At 34.4% G+C, this 14970-nt stretch overlaps 2 long non-coding RNA genes, 1 other non-coding gene and 1 pseudogene across 4 annotated transcripts; 3 read left to right on the top strand and 1 right to left on the bottom strand.

Annotated features, from left to right (window-relative positions):
- Positions 1-1289: 1289 nt before the first annotated feature.
- Positions 1290-3105, top strand: LOC147926448 (uncharacterized). Its single transcript, XR_015582776.1, has 3 exons — positions 1290-1401; positions 1726-2707; positions 2789-3105. It is a non-coding gene; the product is annotated as an uncharacterized LOC147926448 (long non-coding RNA).
- A 1294-nt stretch (positions 3106-4399) lies between these two features.
- Positions 4400-5747, top strand: LOC109125002 (uncharacterized). The gene is made up of 2 exons (XR_002035390.2): positions 4400-4661; positions 5166-5747. It is a non-coding gene; the product is annotated as an uncharacterized LOC109125002 (long non-coding RNA).
- A 3345-nt stretch (positions 5748-9092) lies between these two features.
- Positions 9093-10366, top strand: LOC104748325 (cytochrome P450 708A2-like; annotated as a pseudogene). Its single transcript, XR_015581631.1, has 4 exons — positions 9093-9359; positions 9477-9626; positions 9724-10062; positions 10162-10366. The product of XR_015581631.1 is annotated as a cytochrome P450 708A2-like (transcript).
- A 3688-nt stretch (positions 10367-14054) lies between these two features.
- LOC147926447 (small nucleolar RNA R71) lies at positions 14055-14160 on the bottom strand. Its single transcript, XR_015583117.1, has one exon. It is a non-coding gene; the product is annotated as a small nucleolar RNA R71 (small nucleolar RNA).
- Between the last annotated feature and the right edge of the window lie 810 nt (positions 14161-14970).

Below are 14970 nucleotides of genomic sequence, written 5' to 3'. Positions count from 1 at the left end.
AATTAAAAGGAATTTCCTCGGTTACTTGCCCAAGCCAGAGAGAAGGGGTTTACAAAATAAACTTTAGAGATAAGAGAATGCAAAGCACGGGTAAGACAATCTGCCTTTGAATTTGTCGCATGCGGGATCCAAGAGATGGAGAATAGTGGAAAAACTCCAGCGAATTAAACTCATCGAGAAAGTTGAAGAAGGATGGCTAATATTCATGGGAATGTCCATAATGAGTAACTCAGCACATATCCGCTCCATGACCCACAACAACGCTTCTAAGTCTGAATGCAGGGGGGTTGGGCTCCGACTTAGACACTTTGCCCCCAACAACAAGGTTTGCTCCTTACCAACGCAACACCACCAGCCCGATCATGAATGCTCATTGGTTACTTTCCAAGAACCATCAATTTGACAACAAGGTGAAGAAACCTGGACATTCGAGGACGGAGATTGAGCCGACATGACCGTCGTAAAAGATAGCGTCCCAGGCTAACTTATCGCCCAAAGTCTGAGCAATTATATCATTCGTCTCGATCTCTAAACGTTAAAAAAAATTTAGTTATGGCCTTTCAGATTGCCAAAAAAATCATGGTAATTTAAGAAATTGATCATGATCACCCTGTTGAGAGACATCTCTCCAGAAAACAAAAATCCAAATTTGAGTACACCGACTCATATGGAAAACCCTCTGATGAGATAGAGATATATCCTAAACTTCCCAAGAGTGAGACATTCAAAAAAAAAAAGTGATTAATAGTCTCAACCGTAGAGTCGCACCTTTTACACCATATATTTACATTGGACACCTCGGTGTATCTATTTACTTTTATAGATAGTTTTTACTTACGAAAAATACTTTATATTCTTTGTTAAATTTTATTTTATTTTCAAAACTCTAAACTCACTAATTGGACGGGACCTAATCTATTTTTATATAATCTTTATATTAGAAATAAACGACCCATTCGTTATTAATCCCGCAATACATCTTTTTATTTAGTTTTATTAGAAAAATATTTAAATTAAAAACAAAATAAAAACTTTATTCACTAATCTCCATTACAAAAGAAAAAAAAAACAGTTATTTAAAATAAAATAAAATAAAAACTTTATTCACTAATCTCCATTACGTGGATGAATATTCATGGTTAATGAATCCATAAAATAAAAGAAGAAGGTGTTTCTCTCCAGGTGCTGACACATCAGCATCAATATTGAAGCTGGTGCTGACACATCAGTAAAAATCTCTAACCAATCAAATTATAACATTAATACATGTCAGCTGGTTTTACTCTTACGTGGACAAAGCAAAAGGAAAACGATAGAGGGATTGCTCGATTTCTTCTTTTTTGTCGTCGGTCCAACTGTGCTCGATTTCTTCTTCTTCGTCACCGGTCAGATCATAAAAAGGTGAGAAAGATTTAAACTTTCGTTCTTGATGGATTTTTATGTTCTTGATTTTGTTTGATTTTGTCAAAAGTTTTGTGTTTGGTCTTATAATTTTCAAATTTGTTGGTTTGGGTTTGGATCTTGAAAGGGTTTTTGTGTTATCTGTTTTGAAGTTACCTTCATCTTCATAGATTATGTTTTGTCGTTTTCTTTATACAAACCAAAAAATCTCATTCTATCGATCTGTGTATTTAATATGTGAGTGTCTCTCTTTTTTTGCTCAACGTTTTATCTGTAATGTTCTTTTAATTCAAAGATCGGAGCTTTTTTTTTGTTCCTTTGCAGAGTTGCTGTTTGATATTTTTGGTGGACTATTATCATACAGGTTTGTGATTGAAGTTGAAGGTTTGTAGGAGAGGTATTTTTGTGTGGTAAAAAGCTGTGTAACATTTGTAGTTCTAGAGATGATAAGGTAATATGGTTTTTTTTCATTTAGAAAGTAGTTGGATTTGATTTGTAATATGGTAACACAAGTGTGTTTTCATAAATACTTCTTTGATTTGTTTATGTTTAATCTTTTTTTTCCTCCAGATTGACCTTGTCGTCGTTACTCTGACTTGTTGTAGCTCTGTTTTTAATTTTAACATCTGAATCTTGTAGGGTCCGCAGTATGTTTACTGTTTGTCTGCACAAACTGTAGCAAAATCCAATAAGTATTTTGATTTTCAATCAATCAAAGCAAAAGTATGGAACTTGAAAGTGTTTCTCTATTATTTTACATATCATGTGTAAGCCTCTTTATCTTTATGTGTGTATGTTTGTTGAAAATCAACACATTGTGTGAAATCTGTATCAATGGCCAAGTTCACTGCAAAAGAAGTCATTGCACTTCGAGGTTTGATATTGAACTGCTCATTGTGTGTATCCATTTGTTGAGTTAAATTTTGTAATGAACTTTTGCGTTAGAACATATCAGCAGTGGTGGAGAGAAGTAAAAACGAAAGAATAAAGAAGAGAAATAACCAAAAGGAGACAGATTCATGTCGAACCAGAAGGACTCAGATCGCAAATAAAGTGTCTTTGGAAAGGTTTTGCTGTCAAGAATCTACAGCCGCTGATGGAGATTGAATCGGGATCATATTCAAGAAGTTATGTACGCTTCTTCCCGGTAAAATAATTGCATGAATCCAGAAAAAAAAAACTTCTACTGCAGAAACTTCACGAACACGTTTGGAGGCTCGAAAGTATTCCGATTGGGACGAAATTTGGTGGACAGATTCATGGTATTACTAAATAGATAATGAACGGTGGGATTGCTTTTCCAACGGTTAGTTCTTAATTTATTCGTATGATTCAGAGACTGATTTGGCATAGAGTAAATTGTGATAAGTTGCATTGTTTGGTTTAGCAAATGAGGTTGGATTGAGCTGAAGCATAGCAGGAGTATTGTGATGCATGAATATATGTTTTTTTAATAGAGAACCAAACTTTAAGTCTCCAATAAGTTAAAGCTAAAGTGAGGGTGGTATTTGCGAAGATGCAATGCAATAATCTCTTTCTTTGTTTACTCTTCAATGTTGATGCGTATATGCTCGACGATTGTCTATGTTGTAGAACTTTCTATGATGCATTTGAATTATTTGGATTAGATATTTGCAAAACTTATTTGGATCTTTTGATGGAATCTTCAGAGTTTTATTATATGAGACTATGCTTTTGAACTCTCTTTATTTGAAGTGGTTTAGTATGTTGAGTTTATTATTTGAATTTGTATAATGATGGATAGTGATTTAATTTTTCACTGAAGACTGAACTATGAGTATTGTCTTATAAGGGCATTAGCAAATGTGAGTTACTTTTAACAGTGATTTGTACTCCTTAGATTTATGAGGAGGGGTTGCTTAAATGTCTTAGCTTTGTGAGGAGGGGTTGCTTAAATGTCTGCTGGTATATTTAGAAATTTTTAGGATTTATAATAATTGTTCATAGGTTGTATGAGCTGTGATGAGAAAGCTAACAAAACTTAAATTACAAACAACATACAAAAAATAAAGACAAAAATATATATAACAAAAACAATACAAAAAACAATCCCGCGGCGTAGCGTGGGTACTATCCTAATAATCTATAATTTATGATCATACAAGATTTTTATTTATGGTTTTACTATGCATTGACATTTTTTTTTTTTTTTTAAATATGAACAATTGAAGATGAGAGGTGAATGTTTGATAAAATAGTTGAAATATTCAAAATTTAATTAAAGAAATTAATTTTGTTAATAGATTAGTGGAGAGAGAAAAATTTAAATATTTTAATGTTAAAATTGAGTAATTGAAATCTAACTGAAAGTTGATTTTCATTTCAAAATTATCGTCTATAATTGTAAACAAACACTTTCTCTACATAATTGCAATGAAAATTAAGATAGATAAATTATTGATTTTGAACATTCTACAAAATGTACTTCTTTTATTATAGAAAAATAGAACTGAACACTGAAAATTTTTAAAAATATTACAAATTATTTTGTTCATTAAAATTAACAATAAATATAAGTTAATATGATTTATTTTAACATTATAAATAATTTGTATGTATATATATATATATATATATTTTTCGAAAATGTTGCTTTAACCTAAAACACCTATAAAGCATCCTAAATATTTGCATTTATTTTTTCTTGATCTTGTTTTAAAAACTAAATTAAAGTTTAGGATTTTCTCTTTTCTGGCTAGCCAATGACTTTTAAGAGAACTTACTTTTTGAACTTTCTTTAAGAAGAAAATTTAGAAAATGTAAATGAAGTAGATGACTAGATAACAAATGGTAAATGAGGTCACATTCACATGTGAATAAATGGGAGGGAATATAATCTCAAATTATTTAATTGAGAGAATACTTTCAAATAAATAATAAGATAAAAAAAACTTTGAAAACCAAAAAACAAAATTTGAAATTCTATGATATCACTGCTATAAATAGTTGAGTTCTTCCCTCTTATTCATGCAACATTCATCCATAAAACAAACATAACCAAAATAGTTGAGAAAAAAGAAAGAAATTAATATGGAGGCCATTTATAAGCTATGGATTGTGATCGTTTCACTCATAGTGGTGAAGCTATGTCATTTGATCTAGTAATGGAGCAATCCAAAGTTTAATGGAAAACTTCCTCCAGGGTCGATGGGTTTTCCAATCATTGGAGAAACTATTGAGTTCATGAAACCTCATGATGCTCTTCAGTATTCAACTTTCCTTAAAAAGAGACTCCTCAGGTTCGCTTATTTTTGTTTTATTTAGAAACTGTTTTTTAAATTACTTAAGTTACTTTGTCTTTTCACTACAAGAAAACATGCCATTTGCGACACACGTAATGGTCGCTCAATGGTCGCAAAAAAGGGTTTTGCGACCGCTTAGCAACTATTTGCGATGGTCACTAAAAAACGGTCGCAAAATTTGTTGGTCGCAACATGGTCGCTTATTTGCGACTGATTTAAGGCTCGTTAATATAGTCGTATATTAGCGACGTTTGTGTGACCGAATGTGGTAGTTGCAGTTTCCGACTAAACTGCAACCAACTCTATTTGGGGACTTTTTGTGACTATTTATGTAATTTGGATATGGTCACGAAGTGGTCACATTGTTTGAATTGGTTTGGTCACAAAGTAGTTACATTTTTTGAATTGGTTTGGTCACAAATTAGTCACGGTTTAGTAATCCTCAATTTGATTAATTTCGGATTTTGAAATGATATTAATCAAAAGTAATGATGATTTAAGGTACTAATCATGCAAACTTATCATCCTAAACAAAAAGATCATCCAAAAAGTATTTAAAAGCAAAACAAGTTCATTAAAAAAAAAAAGGGAATTGCAACAAGTTCAATTGGAAGCAGTATTAGAGGAAGGAGAATTGGCAGCTGGACTGGAGACTGGTGTGGTGCCTGGTGTGGTTCTTCCGCCAGTGAGTTGTGCATTGGTTGCAGGTGCGGTAGCTGGATGGGTGGTTGGAGGTGTGGATGATTCAGGAGGAGAAACCATAAAAGCTTCAAACTCAGGATTTTTTTCTTTCATATAGAGGAGAAGCCTCTTCAGTTCAGCTTGAGACTATCGGTGCCTCGTGTTCAGAAATCTTGTGCCGAAGTTCATCTTGAAGCTCCCCAAGAGTTGTTGGAGAAGCACTTGTATAACTCTCTGCCCTTTTCCTTTTCTTTAGTGTCTCCACAAGTGATCCAAGTCCAAATGGGTTGCCTCTGTGGTCTGTATGAGTACACTAAACCAAGAGATAAACATTTAGTAATTATCACAGACTAAACGGAACCAGATTTAAAAAAAAAACAGACAGAAACGAATTTACCTGAAGGAAGATTTCATTTCTTTCATCAAGGGAAAGATTATGATGTGTTGAACTCTCTGAACCATCTGGACCCCCATCTACCTCTGTTTCAGCTTGTCTCTCTTCTATGGTCCTATCATATGTCTCAGCAACTTGTTTGGCTTTTTGATCCACAAATGTTCCATCCGGACGAGTGTGTGTTTTAAGAAACACTTCCACTAGTGACACAGGACGCCCCAACTCTTCCTCCTACAATGATAGTGAAACAGATTAAATCATGTAAATATCAGAAAAACATGGAAGTATCAGAAAAACTTTGAGCTGAATTCGATAAGTCTTACCATCTCTTGATGAATTTGCACAAATGATTTCTGACCAGCTAAGTGTTTGTGCACTCCAAGACCTCCACGATCAGAGTTTCTGCACTGTGAAGCATTCTCACTCTTCTCAATTGCATCAGGGGTCTTCCAATATTCCACCATAACAGGCCATAATTTTTCACCAATCCATGGTAGTTGTACACCATTCCTCCTAACTTGACTGACAATTCCTTTCATCCTTTTCTTGGCTATCTTCAAGAAACCTGCTTTAACGAGCTCAGTAATGCCGATATCCCAATTGTACTTCCGCTACAATAACACAAAACATAGTTAGCAACAATACCAAAACATAGTTAGCAACAATAACATAAATAAGGAGTAAACCTTACCGCAAATGTCCTGAAATATCGCTCTTGAATTTTGACTGGAGTAACCTTCCAACTGTAGTAAGACCCATCAAACTTTCTCCTCAATATTCCAGAAATCGTTCGAGACAGCTGACCTTTCTGCCGGTTAAACCTGTTACATAAAATGAGTAAGTCTACTACTAAATATGGACTTGAAACAATTGAAACAAACTATTGAATATCAAACAACCGACACTTAAAGCAACAACTATACTTATTGAATATCAAACAACAACTAGAATTATTGACACTTAAAGAAACAACTACAAACTTAGACTTATTAAATATCAAACATAGACTTGTTGAATATCAAACAACAACTAGAAACTTAGACTTATTGAATATCAAACTATTGAATATCAAACACTTAAATCAAGAACTACACTTATAGACTTATAGACACTTTTAGCAACAACTACAAACACTTAATACCATAGCATTTTATAGCATAGCGTTTCAAGAAACTACAAGCAACCGAGTAATCAACAACTACAACCGTAATCAACAACTACAACCGTAATCAACAACTACAACCGAGTAATCAACAACTACAACCGTAATCAACAACTACAACCGAGTAGCAAAGGAAAGAGTTTCATACCATAGCATTTCTCGGCCAGGGATAGGATGCTCAGACAAGAGTGGTAGATGTTCTCGGCCTGGAAGTCTTAGCAAACATATATTATTATATCAGTAAAAATTAACAAAATTCGATAAGATAATAAGATAATATTTTCTTTGAAATCCCCATGTAAAATATGGTCCCAATAATATCATAAATTAATAATCATATAAATTTACACATATATATATATACTGATATAATAATATATGTTTCTCCTAAAGCTCATTTCTATAGAACAATTGTAATGTAGTATTTTCAAACTATAATGATATCTCTAAAATATTTTATAACATATCATAAAAATAGTTAAATTTTAAAGTTTTCAATTTTTCAGATATGCATTATTTACAATTTGATAATTTGACAGATTATTAAAATAGGAGAATTGATATTATTATTTATAAATTTGAATTTATGTATGTCATGTGTATAAGTCAATTTGTCTATAGTATTTGTAATTTCTTGTCAATAATGTTTTCTAAATATTACAAGCTCAATTCATAAACCTTAAAATCTACAACATCCGAAAGATTAATCTTATTTTGTTAAAATTGTCTAAATTCATAATTTTAAAAAATAAACAATTAAAAATATATCTATAAATTAATAATTATTAATTTACACTATAAAATAAGAATTATTAATTTATAGATAAATTAATATCACTATAAATTAATAAAATGTCTTGATCCCAACATTATTAATTTATAGAGGTTTTACTGTACCTTATTAAAGTCACAAAATAAAAATTTTGAATTCTACACATTATGAACAATATAAATCGCTAAGGAGACTCATAGTAGATACAATAAAGCACTAATAATAGTAAGATTTAGTTAAACAATGTTTATATTACTTAGTTTTGATTTTTCTTCATTGGAACACATTCTTATAAATGAACATGTAACACTTAGGATAAATTTTGAAGTTATGGATGTTTAGTTTATAGACATTGAAATTTAATACTTTGAGAAAGTTACTATTGACAAATTGAGCAAAACAAAGTATAAACTTCAACCTAAACATGTAGATGAATCTCAAATGTGAAATTTCAAAATAAAAAATATATAGAGTGGCTAAACAGTCTTAAAAAGTAACTAAATCAGGTGTTAGTCGTAATATAGTGGCAAAAGGGTCGCAATGTGTGACTATTTTAACACTACCTTATTAAAGTCACAAAATAAAAATCTTGAATTCTACACATTATGAACAATATAAATCACTAAGCAGACTCATAGTAGATACAATAAAGTACTAATAATAGTAAGATTTAGTTAAACAATGTTTATATTACTTAGTTTTGATTTTTCTTCATTGGAACACATTCTTATACATGAACATGTAACACTTAGGATAAATTTTGAAGTTATGGATGTTTAGTTTATAGACATTAAAATTTAATACTTTGAGAAAGTTATTATTGACAAATTGAGCAAAACAAAGTATAAACTTCAACCTAAACATGTAGATGAATCTCAAATGTGAAATTTCAAAATAAAAAATATAGAGAGTGGCTAAACAGTCTTAAAAGAGTAGCTAAGTCAGATGTTAGTCGCAAAGTCTTCAGATACATGTCACAATATAGTCGCAATTTGTGACTACTTTGTTAAGTGGTAGGAGTAAAAAATGTGGATGCAAATAAGTCCTCAATATGCTACTTTTTGCGATTATTCTTAGTGACAATAGAACTGGTCACAGAATAGTCGCAAAATTGTGACCATTATGAGACGAATTTCGTTTCGACGCAAAATAGTCCTAATGTAGTCGCTTATTTGAGACCCTTTTATGACGTTTATTTTTCGTCGTTAATAAGCGACGTTTTTCTCTCCAATTTTTTTTGTAGTCTCTTAATGTCGCAAGGTAGTCGCAAAAACGTCGCTATATTTTGCGACTGAATAAGTAGTCACAAACTGTAGTCCCAAAATGCATGTTTTTTTGTAGTGTTTTTGTTTGAAAAATAAATATAGACATGGACCGCTTTTTCGGACAAGCTTGTTTGGAGGCAAAGTTATAATCACAATGAATAATGAACTGAATATGGAGATGGCAAAGACAAACCGTATTCCCGGTATCACGAAAAGCTTAGCACGAGTATTTGGAGAAGATAACAATTTGTTTTTGCAGAGCACAGAGTCTCATAAACATGCGAGGAACTTGACACTCCAACTATTGGGTTCACAAGGTTTAAAATTGAGGATATTGGAAGATATCAATATATTGGTTCGTACATACATGGGTGAAGAAGCTAGGAATGGAACTCTTGACGTTAAGGAAACAACAAGCAAGGTAAAAAATAATTGATCAACTTTATGATGCCTTTCTCTTGACAATATTAAATAAAGTAGATAAGGTATATAGGATACATGATCAACTCACAAGTATTTGTAATATTAACCGTTACAGATCATAATTGAGTGCCTTGCAAAGAAAGTTATGGGTGAGATGGAACCAGAGGCGGCAAAAAAACTCGCACTTTGTTGGAGATATTTTCCGAGTGGTTGGTTTCGGTTCCCTTTCAACATTCCTGGGATAGGTGTCTATAATATGATGAAGGCAAGTAATGAGTGCTCTTACCAATACTTTATATATATATATATACATATAGGTATATGCTTATAATGAAAGCTGTGATAATTATGTTTTGTGACAGGCAAGAAAAACGATGAAGAAGTTACTAAAAGAGGAAGTGTTGAAGAAGAGAGCATCAAGAGAGGAGTTCGGGGAATTCTTTAAGATCTTATTTGGAGAAAACAATAGAGGAAAGGAAATTATGAGTATGGATAATGTGATCGAGTACATATATACTTTCTTTCTGATTGCTAATGAAACAACACCACGGATTCTCGCGGTTACAATTAAACTTATAAGCGAAAATCCTGAAGTCATGCAAGAGCTTCAAAGAGAGCATGCAAGAATTGTTGGAGATAAGAGTGCCAAGTAGGCCGGCCTAACATGGGAAGATTATAAATCCATGACTTTCACCAATATGGTAAGTGAGTTCCAAAATCATGGATAAAGTGATAAGAAAATTTAAAATCATGTACATTTTAGTAGCTCACACACACACATGTACGGTACTTTGTTTCAGGTGATTAATGAGTCTCTTAGGATCTCAACCACAGTACCTGTAATACTTAGGAAACCTGATCATAACATCAAATTAGGTGATTATACAATTCCAGCGGGTTGGAACTTCATGGGCTACCCAAGTGTCCATTTTAATCCAGAAAAGTATGAGGATCCTTTAGTATTTAATCCATGGCGTTGGAAGGTGATTCAAATATGATCTTTATTATTAACTATTTGCTTCCTAATCCACTAATCAAATTCAATTTTTTCACATGCACCTAACTTTATTAACATGGAAAAGATGTGGATGCGATACTCTCGAAGAATTACGTTCCGTTTGGTGCTGGTCCTAGACTCTGTGTAGGAGCTTACTTTGCTAAGATGCTGATGGCTATATTTATCCACCATTTGTGTAGTTATAGGTCTGCTTTTATCACCTTATGACTCTGAATTTATATATTTTTAAATTATGTCAAACTCATTACTTGGATTTATTTGGTTTGTAGGTGGTCAATGAAGGCAGAGATCACAGTAACTCGAAGCTATATGCTTATGTTTCCTCATGGATATGATGTTCAAATCTCTAGAAAGACTTAAGTATAAAATGTATTAGGGTTGTTATATTTCGTTGGTGATCATTGGGCTATAATATAATAATAAAATAATGGCATATATATATATATATTTATATATGGATATGTAATTTGCTTAAAAAAAATTACAATAGTAAAATAATGGTTTATATATATAGTAGATAAAGTTCGCGTAATTTACGCGGATATAAAAAAATATGTAAAATTTTAAATAATTTTTTATATGTTGATTTTATATTTTATTTGATATTTTTACATAACTTAAACTGTTGTTATAAGATCCATAGTTGTGAAATGATCACATGGTTCTATGCTGCCTCTGCCACTAATACCATTGCCATTAGAATCATTATGACATACTAGACTGAGACATAGTTTCCGTCGGGTAGCCGGAGGGAGAGAGATTAGAGAAATTAAAATCGAAATCTCAGTACAATTGACTTTTAGGAGAAGAAGGCGGAGATATCATAATGTGAGAGTGTTTTTTTCTTCTTAAGTTTGGATTTTGATTTTCTTTTAGATTATAATAATGAGAATTTTAATATTTATATATTTCTTCTTATGTTTTGGTGTTGTCGATGTTGTATATAAAATAAATTCACCTACCTACATGAGAATATGATCAAATTAGATTTTGAGATTTTTTTTTAAATAAAGAAAGAAAAAACTTTTAAAGTAAAGAAAGAAAAAACTAACATATGCTATTATTTTTAAACTTATATCCGTTATTTTGTGTGCCAATTCCAGGTTATATGGAATCCGAGAACATCCCCTTTTCCACTAGTACATATAAATACTGTAGTTTCTTCTACTATTGGACTACTCGTACTCACACGCATTCAAACCGACACAATACCCTAACCCCTTTCATTCCTTTTTGTCAAAAGAATCAATTTCTTAATTTTCTATACATTTCCTTTTAATTTAGTAATCGGGATAGTAAAGACCGAATGCGAGACTAAGCTTGTGAGGCTTGTAACATATCTGATATTCTTGCTATCTAATACATCTACAGTGGTAGACCATGATTAATTTTCTTTTCATTTGCCGATCGGCTAGTCCACAATCACCACAACTTTTATTTTATTCACACAGTATATAATATATTTAACTCCTTTATTTGGAGACAACTCAAGTTTCAGCTGAGATGTTTTCGCTTAGGCTATTGATTGACATTAGAATTTTTCTATTCCTCCAAAAACACATCTAATAGAGTTTGAGAGCAAAGAAAATTGTGAAATGATTTTCTTCTCTTTTCAATCGTAACAAACTTTACAAGATGTGTTATATACATGATATGTCTATTTTGTCTCTCCTTAGCCTATTTTTATCATGTATTTAGCTAGGATAACTCATTGGTTTGCATCGTTTTCTAGTTCTTTCTATACACTTTACACGTCTAGTAGTTCTTGCATCATCCTTGCATACATTGTGCATTTTGGAGTATTTCAGGTATTTAGGAGACGTTGGAAGCCATTCTCGTGCGAGCCATTTTCACCATCTCCGTTTCGCTCGAGCCATTGTCACCATCTCCGTTCCGATCGAGCCATTGTCACCATCTCCGTTTCGCTCGAGCCATTGTCACCATCTCCGTTTCGCTCGAGCCATTATCACCATCTCCGTTTCGCTCGAGCCATTGTCACCATCTCCGTTTCGCTCGAGCCATTGTCACCATCTCCGTTTCGCTCGAGCCATTGTCACCATCTCCGTTCCGACCGAGTCATTGTCACCATCTTCGTTCCGACCGAGCCATTGTCGTCTGAGCTATTGTCGTCCGAACCATCCGTTCGAGCCGTCCCACTCGAGTGGGATTTAGCTTTCGACATCTTCATAAAAGTTGTAGGGAATTGAGTTATCTTTCCAACGCCGTTTATTTCAAGCCAATCGGAGGTGTGGTTCAAGAGTTCTCATCGTTTTAGTGGATGCGTATACACCACATCCGAGCCATGCTCCCCCGCCATGCACTCCAGCTTGTTTGATTGAGCCATGCTCCTCCGCTACGCACTCCAGCTTGTTTGATCGAGCCATGATCCCCCGCCACGCACTCCAGCTTGTCTGATCGAGCCATGCTTCTTCAACGCGCTACAAAAATACGTTCTGAGACTTGTATTCCGATATCGTTGAGATTTATTGAGATTTTGCATTTGATTCCTTCTACAAAGTTGTTCATCTTATTTTTATCTACCTAATAATGCTTGTTTCAATGTTTTCTGAGTCTGTATCTTTGGTGATGATTTCCGGATCTGAGTAGTGTGTTAGTTCTTGAGGATGGGATAGATTAGGTGGAGGATCTTAGGATGTAGAGTGTTTAAGCTTTGATTGTATGATTCCCTTCTGGACTTATTTCTTTCTGATTTTTATTACATTCCTGGAACTGTTTTGTTTGTTCATGCTTAGAATCGTTTTTGGTTTCACTTATTCATCTTCGCTTCTAGTCATACATTTTCGTTTCTAGTTCTGTGACTCATTTCCGTTTTGTATTGTCATCATTCTAGGACTGTTAGACAAACACTATCTTTGAATTGGCTTGACTTGTGATAGCTTGATTGCATCTCAATTGTTAGCAACATCTCATTTTGATTGACACCTTAAGTACTACAACACATAAAGTTAATTGAACCTACTAGGAGACACAAAAATCCTAGTATCAATTTGGCGCCGTTGCTATTTGGGATTCGTTTTGCTACCTTTAAGATTTCAAGTTTTGCAAGATTAAGTTTTGTTACACTTATCATTCTGGGTACTGACTTGTTTTGGTTGTCTGCTTGATTGTCTTGCACTTCAGGCACCTGTTGATTGCAACCTTGCATGCACACCAGATCAAGAGGGCATCAGAATCTCCTTCCTGGTATCGACGAAATCAATCGGTTGCAACGACCACGACAAGCTCGTCAACTCACTAATCATCCCGCACCAGTTACTATGGAACAACAGAATGAACCAAATCTGAGACCGCGAAACATTGGTGCTGGGGATGCACCGAACACTCATACTCAGCGTGCTGGAATCATCCCTCCCGCCGTGCAGAACAACAACTTCGAGATCAAAAGTGGTCTGATCACCATGATCCAAGGAAACAAGTTTCACGGGTTGCCTATGGAGGATCCACTCGACCACTTGGACGAGTTCGACCGTCTTTGCAGTCTCACCAAGATCAACGGCGTGAGTGAGGATGGTTACAAGTTGCGCCTCTTCCCTTTCTCCCTGGGAGACAAGGCTCATCAATGGGAGAAAAACCTTCCCAAGGGATCAATTACCACCTGGGATGGTCGCAAGAAAGCATTCTTGGCCAAGTTTTTCTCCAACTCCAGAACAGCACATCTCAGGAATGAGATTTCCAGCTTCACTCAGAAGAGCTCAGAATCATTCTGTGAAGCATGGGAGCGTTTCAAGGGTTACCATAGCCAGTGTCCACACCATAGTTTCAGCAACGAGTCACTGCTGAGCACTCTCTACCGTGGTGTACTACCAAAGATACGTATGCTGCTTGACACTGCTTCTAATGGTAATTTCCTGAACAAAGACGTTGAGGAAGGATGGCAACTGGTGGAGAATCTCGCTCAGTCTGACGGCAACTACAATGAGGACTATGACCGCACAGTTCGTGACGACGCTGGATCTGAGGAGAAGTACAAGAGGAATCTTAAGAATGTCAATGACAAGCTTGACCGCCTCTTGCTAAGTCAGCAGCAGACTGTCCACTTCGTATCTGAGGATGACCCTTTTCAAGTTCAGGATGGGAAGGGTGAGCAGTCTGAAGCAATCAACTACGTCCAGAATCAAGGTGGATACAACAAGGGTTATAACCCCTACAAGACGAACCCCAATTTGTCTGACCGGAGCACCAATGTTGCAAATCCACAAGATCAGGTGTACCCTCCTCAGCAGCAACAACAAGGTCCGCAAAAACCTTTTGTTCATTACAATCAAAGATTCGTGCCTAAGCAACAGTTCCAGCAAAGTTCTCACGCTCCTTCCGGACCACCACCAGGATTTTCACCTCAACAAGTTCAACCTACTCAAGCTCTAGATCAAGAAATGAAGCACATGCTGCAACAACTTCTTCAAGGTCAAGCTAGTGGTTCTCTGGATACTGCTAAGAAGTTTGCTGAACTCAGTCAGCGGATGGAATGTTCTTACAATGATCTGAATGTCAAGTTTGAAGCTCTTAACTCCAAGATGAAGTATATGGAAGGCAAGACTATTTCTACTTCTACCCCAACAACTGGCAACTA

Source organism: Camelina sativa, chromosome 15, assembly GCF_030686135.1.
Source record: "Camelina sativa cultivar CO46 ecotype springtype chromosome 15, ASM3068613v1".
Classification (NCBI taxonomy): Eukaryota; Viridiplantae; Streptophyta; class Magnoliopsida; order Brassicales; family Brassicaceae; genus Camelina; species Camelina sativa.
Note: the sequence above shows the minus strand (reverse complement) of the source record. Positions and strands in the feature narration are given on the sequence as shown.